Source organism: Triticum aestivum, chromosome 2B (genome assembly GCF_018294505.1).
Source record: "Triticum aestivum cultivar Chinese Spring chromosome 2B, IWGSC CS RefSeq v2.1, whole genome shotgun sequence".
Classification (NCBI taxonomy): Eukaryota; Viridiplantae; Streptophyta; class Magnoliopsida; order Poales; family Poaceae; genus Triticum; species Triticum aestivum.
The window spans coordinates 787,672,132-787,678,369 of NC_057798.1; the positions used below are offsets into that span (position 1 = coordinate 787,672,132).

Genomic DNA, 6,238 nt, shown 5'->3' on the forward strand with positions numbered 1-6,238 from the left:
GGCACGCTGTTCCCCGCCCCGTGCGGCTCACTGTCTGCCACCACCCCGAGCTCTTGTCCCTGTTATCAATTGCTTACGGTCGTCGCCACTCCCTCCAGTCGCTGGAGCACTGCAAGCGGAGGTAGCGTGCACTCTCGCCGGTGTATGCTCTGGTGCTCGTCCAACGCCTGCGTGGCCATGAACTGGCAGTTGCGGGGCGGCGACCATGGCGCAGATCGATCGGGAGGGAGGGGTAGAGTAGGGGTGGCCGGGAATGGCAGGCGCCGCTTCCGACCGCCATCCTCTAGCGTTATTGAGGGCGAGAGGTGTGGATGGTCAGTCTGTAGGTGAGTGATATTCTATTCATTTTATGTGGGAACCACCTGAAAGAGGGCAACAGATCAAAGTGCAAAGTAAAAAAAGCGGCAACAGATCAATTACAATCTCCGCTACTATTACGGTTGTTGGAACAGCAAGCCCTACTTCCTTCACTGGGACACTGGCACCAAACAAAAACAAAACTAGACTGCCCGAACAACAAGTCCTGCCGCTTCCTCCCGTATGTGCACGTTGAACAAACAAAGACACTCCCCCTCATCCCCAAAAAAAACGAAACCAAGGCACCAAGCTATGCCAGAAACATTGAATATCATCTCTTCGTTATCTTTAGATCTAATAACCTACATTTGTAAGTATGTACATGTGTTTTCTGATGAATTGCATTGTCTTAATCTCAGGAAATTTTTCAAAGAACCATAATCTGGAGACACAAGACACCTTCATCATCTACAAAAGCCTCGAGTCCGGCAAATTCGTACGTGAAAACTCTACTCTACCTCGCTTCTAGAAGCTACACCGTCTTGGTCGATCTATTCGATCGCGTGTGCGGTGCGCCCACGTTTTGACGCGGAATGCATCAAATAGGAAAAACCATTCAAAACGCTGGACGGGAGACGTCGCGACGGACGACGGAGCGAGCGACGGCGCCGCGCCGCCCAGAACTCCCTCGCGCACCTTCCCCAGCCGTCTTTCCGTCGCCCCGTATCTTCCCCACGAACAGAGGGATGGCGACGGTGTTGGCGTGTTGCTGTACGAGCGAGCGATCCTCCCAGCTCGACCGTCGCGCATCGCCGAATTCTCCACTACGAAACAAAAACACGAGTCTCAACTCTCAAGCGTGCCTCATTGCCAGTCGCTTTGCACATGCGTGCTAACTGGAAAGGGTCGGTAAACTTCACACTGAAGCATGGTCGTAATCGTAATTGTCAAACTGGGCAAGGAATTACGTAGCATATGTAGGAAGAATCTGCGAAAACAGAGGGAGCAATATGAATGTACTGTAGGATTCAGCGAGGACCAGAGGCGTTACAAAAACAGAGGCATGCGTATCTGCAAAGATAGACTGTCATTATTCAGCGTGGACAGAACAAGGGAAGCCGAATGAACACTTCCCCTGTTCCGCTGTATTCGGGACGGAAGATTTGTTACAGATATGAAGAGTGCCAAGTGGGATTTTTTTTCTGTAAATAGAAGTTATTGAAATCATGGTCAGGCAGGCCGGCAGTATTTGCTTTCTCTATGTGGTTTTATTATTAACCTAAGGTACCCTGATCAATACTTGCCCTTGAATATGGGCCATAACCCTGTATCAGTTCAGCGCTTGCCCTTGAATATTTACCATGACAGGCAATGAACATTCGTTCATATTGTAACAGTTATTTCGTCCGGAGTGTCGTCGGAGGCAGGCTAATGGCCTGTTTAGCTTTCTGGTTGCAGAAGCTACGGCGTGCTAGAAGGTGATGTTGCTGGCCTGATACGCTCGACTTATCTCCCTCTTTTGTCCTAGTTCTTGGGTCTAGTTTTCCTTGAATTAGTTTGCTGCACTTTTTTCTTCTCACAATTGCTTTCCTTGTCGTCTGCTCAGACAAGCTTGAATTGTTCTTACAAAGTTACAAGGGCAGCATCTGGATTGTTTGTTTCCTTAGTTTCAGCTTATTTTCAATACGAGTCTTGTTAAGTTGAGTGGGATCCTATTCATGGACCATAAGCTAATGCAATACAGTACTAAGAACAATAACAGGAATTAAACCAATGAACTCTGATGGCCTGTGAATCAAACAGATGAAGGAGAAATCGATAGGGAACTGAATTTAAGAAATATACAATTGTTGGAAAGGTAAATAAGTGACCAAGAAAACAACAACACTCTAGATTGCCACAGTCTTCGGCTTTAATACATAATCATAATAATTCTTGTTTAACAAACTCAAGTCTTAAGCTGCTGAGGACCCCAAGCTAGCTTTACAGGCCAAGAAGCAAACAACACCACAACGGTGGCGATAACCAGTTGGCAACGACAACTTACAGGAAAGTAGTAAAGAGATCTGAAGAAAAACCCTCAAAAAAGAACACTTGTGAAACAGATATACTGAAAAAAAGTGAATCAAACCAAACTCATGTAATCAAGCAGAGTGACAAAACAAAGCGATCACCACATCTTACTACACACTGGGCCACTGCACGACGCCGTATTTAACCACAACCTTGATCTGATCGGATTTTTGGCGGTTCTCATTCATCGTCTTTAATTGCTCCACTGCATGGTGCAATGCAGGGTTGTCTTTGTTACCTTCGAGAACCACATCTTTAAGGCTTGTCAAATGCTCCATGCCTTCGAGCATCTTAGACTCTTTGTGTAGAAATCTCACCTGGAGTTTCTCGAGCTTTGACATTGATTTTTCCTCAAATCTGAGAACTTGCATAAAGTCAATATCGAAGTTCCGGTACAGGTTCTTGAGTGCTGGAAAGTTGTGGGCAGTTTGTGCAACCAGCTCTAGAGCAACGTAGTAGTACGCCTCCAGATGTATGCCCAACAGATTTGGCAGCTTACATACTGGGCCAAACAGTTGGTCACCAACCAAGTATGTCCAAGCAAGGAAGAGCTCGGTAAGATAATTCAGTGAACCGACACAGTCGAGCAATTTGCTAATGCCGGAGCCCATCCTAAGATATCTAAGGAGCCGCGGCGGGGGGTCGATTTCATGTATGAAGTCCAAATATTGTGGGTCCCCAAGAGGGTCGGTAACGTTGAGCCACCTGAGGCAATATATCTTGCCCAGGGATACGACCAGATTTTTCCTAACATTCAAATCAAGGGGACTGCAGTCCACATCCATACGTAACTCTCTCACTTGTTGTAGGTTACCGAGCTCTTCGGCAACATCAGCATCACTTGCAAAAACTACAACATTCACCATCTGTAGTGCCTTCATCCTACCCAAGCCCTTACTTGCTCTCCAAGACGTATATGACTTTGCTATTCGCTGCCGTGTTTTTGTGTGTGTGTGCGTTTGTGTTGGCTGTGTGCATCTTAGTTATGCAGAGGCCGGGTGTGTGCTCTTTTGGTTTGTATCTTCTTGATGCTTCTTTATGAGCTAATAAAATCTACCCTTTATCGAAAAAAAGACGTATAAAATATGGCATCCTTCTTGTTGAATTGGAGGTGTTCCAGTTTCTCTAGCTTTGTCACAGTTTCCGGTAGATCTTCAAGGTGCGTCTGACGTACATGAAGGGTCTCCAAAATTTCTAGATCACCGACTTCCGGAGGCATCTCACTAATACTTGTTCCTTTCAAATTCAAGAACTTGAGAAGGACTAGTTGTCTCAAATGCTTGTTTTTTATGGCCGTGCAGTCTTCCAGGTCAAGTACCCTGAGCAGACTTAACTCACCTAGATGATCAAGCATCTTCATGTTATCTTCAGGGCCAAACATGCTCAGTGATCGGACATGCTCCATCTTCATCCCCTCGATGTCATTCTTCCTACCATGTGATGCTGCAATTTCGTTGGAGCAAGAGCCTTCGGATACTAGCTCTCCACCATGGATGGATAGGCGGCGAATGCTACCATACGACATCCCTTCATACGAACCACCTACTAGGCTAACAAAGTTGGCCTCCAGGGATTTAGACACCATGACCTCAAGGACCATGTCATGTACCTGACACGTCTCCACCATCCCGTCCCACCAGCTGAAAATATTACCGGCCCGATCAATCATGTACCTACTCAACAACTCGTTATGGTAGGCTTCTGCAACCTCCATTAAGGTTAAACCTTGGATCTCGGCAACTAGTCCTTCTGTGATCCATCTCTTCAAGAGCCCCTTCTTGGTGATTACATAGTCCTCTGGGGAAATACCAAGGTACATTATGCAACCCTTGAGATAATAGTGCAAGTGGTTCTCCATTTGAGAACCAATTGACTTGCATACTCTTTCCTCATGCCCTCAAGGGTAGGGTGGTTCTCCATTTGAGAACCAATTGACTTGCATATTCTTTCCCACATATCTTTGCTCTCCGGTGATTTGTGGCTCACTAAAAGGTTGGCAATGCTAATAATGGCCATTGGTAGCCCACCACACTTTTTAAAGACTTTGTCCATTTCACCTCTCAGATCATTGTGCAAAGTGTCGTTCTCTGAGCCAAATGCTCTCCCGAGGAACAACTAAATTAAGGGGTTTCATCTCATCAATGTGACCAACATCGACACTAGCATGGCATGCTTCGGCTACAGTCTCTATCCGAGTGGTCACAATGACCATGCTACCATTTTTATTGTCTGGCAACTTGGGTCTGATTGTGTCCCATGTTGCTACCGTCCATACATCATTAACCACAATGAGGTACCTGGTTTTATCATAGGAATTCCATAGTTAATCACCATTTTATATAAATCATCATTAATTGCATAAACACGACTACACAAGGGCATAAAAAAGACATGATATTACCTAACTCCTCATTTTCAAGACCTGGGATAATCAATGTAGATTTTTTTGTATATGTTTTTATTATTGTAATAATTACACAATATTGTAAATTTTTAATGTTTTGTGTTTTCCTAACATAGTAATAAAATATATCAATATCCAACTAATGTAATAAGAGTTCACCAGATCGATCACCTGAAGATTTTTAGGCGTTGTTTTGAAGATCCATTGATAATACTTTGTTAACAAAATTATTGGTGCGTCAAATTTTATGGTTTTCGTTCACGGTCACCTACATTAGATCAGCACACCTTAAGCGCTTTGTGCATGACCATCTAGCGAGAGAACTTTTGAAATATACACATGTGCATCTGTTCCATTTTTTATGGAAAAAACATTTCTTAGGCTTGAGTTTTCTTCCCAGGGACATACATGTACCTTAATGGTGAGTATTTGTCAGCTGAAGGAAAATATGTATACCAAGAAAAAATATATTAAGATGATCTTACCGTAAATACTAATGCATGGATCAATAATACTCACTAGTCAGTAGTCACTACTACACAAAGGGTATCAAAGGGAGTTTTTAAGACGGGCGGCAAGGAAAACCATATTCCTTGCGTAACGTGGAGAATGTTGACCAAACACGCACCCTAGCTGCTATATAGGGCGACTCACTATCATTCTTTTTGTTCTTTCTCCCGCCATTAAGAAGGTTATATAACCTTATTCAATTTATTTTTCTTTTTCACCTTTTCTGTTTCTTCTACCAGTTTTTATTTTCTGTTTATTTATTTATTTTTCGTCTTCTACTTTCTTGTTCCACATTACAATTTGCGATTTTTTTAAATCAACAAGACACTTTAAATTTGGGAACATTTTCCAAAACTATGAATATTTGTAAAGTCACATTTAAAAAAAATTGGACATTTTTACAAACTCATGATTTTTAGAAAATTTTCAAATTCAATAAATATTTTTTAATTTTTTTGAAATTCATGAAATCTTTTTCAGTTCGTGATTGGTTTTTATTTTCTTAGTTTTTTTTCTAAAATTCAGATACATTTTAAAAACCATGAACACATTTTAAAATTCCTGATAGTTTTCTCAAATCATGATTTTTTTAATGGAACATTTCAAAATAAAAATTTAAATAAAGCAACAAATCATTTTCCAAATTCGTTAAAATTGTGGTAATTTAGGAAAATCATTCACAAAAAAATTTAGATTTGTGGGAATTTTTTAAAAAATAGCAATTTTTTTCTAAATTAATGAACATTTTGTGAAATTCAGGAACAATTTTCATCTTCACAAACATTAGGCAACGCCAGAAAATCCGGTCTCCTAGATAATATGGCCATAGAGTATGCCCAAACTGTTGTTTCTCTTGGAAATTTGGCATCGGGATGTGTAGCCATGAACTAGTGGGGATTTTTTTATTCCCCATTCATCCAGAAGATAGTACTGCACAACGGATTTAGAATGGTC

At 42.1% G+C, this 6,238-nt stretch overlaps 1 pseudogene; it reads right to left on the minus strand.

The window, feature by feature from the left end:
* Nucleotides 1-2,480: 2,480 nt before the first annotated feature.
* LOC123039671 (disease resistance protein Pik-2-like) lies at nucleotides 2,481-4,422 on the minus strand (annotated as a pseudogene).
* Between the last annotated feature and the right edge of the window lie 1,816 nt (nucleotides 4,423-6,238).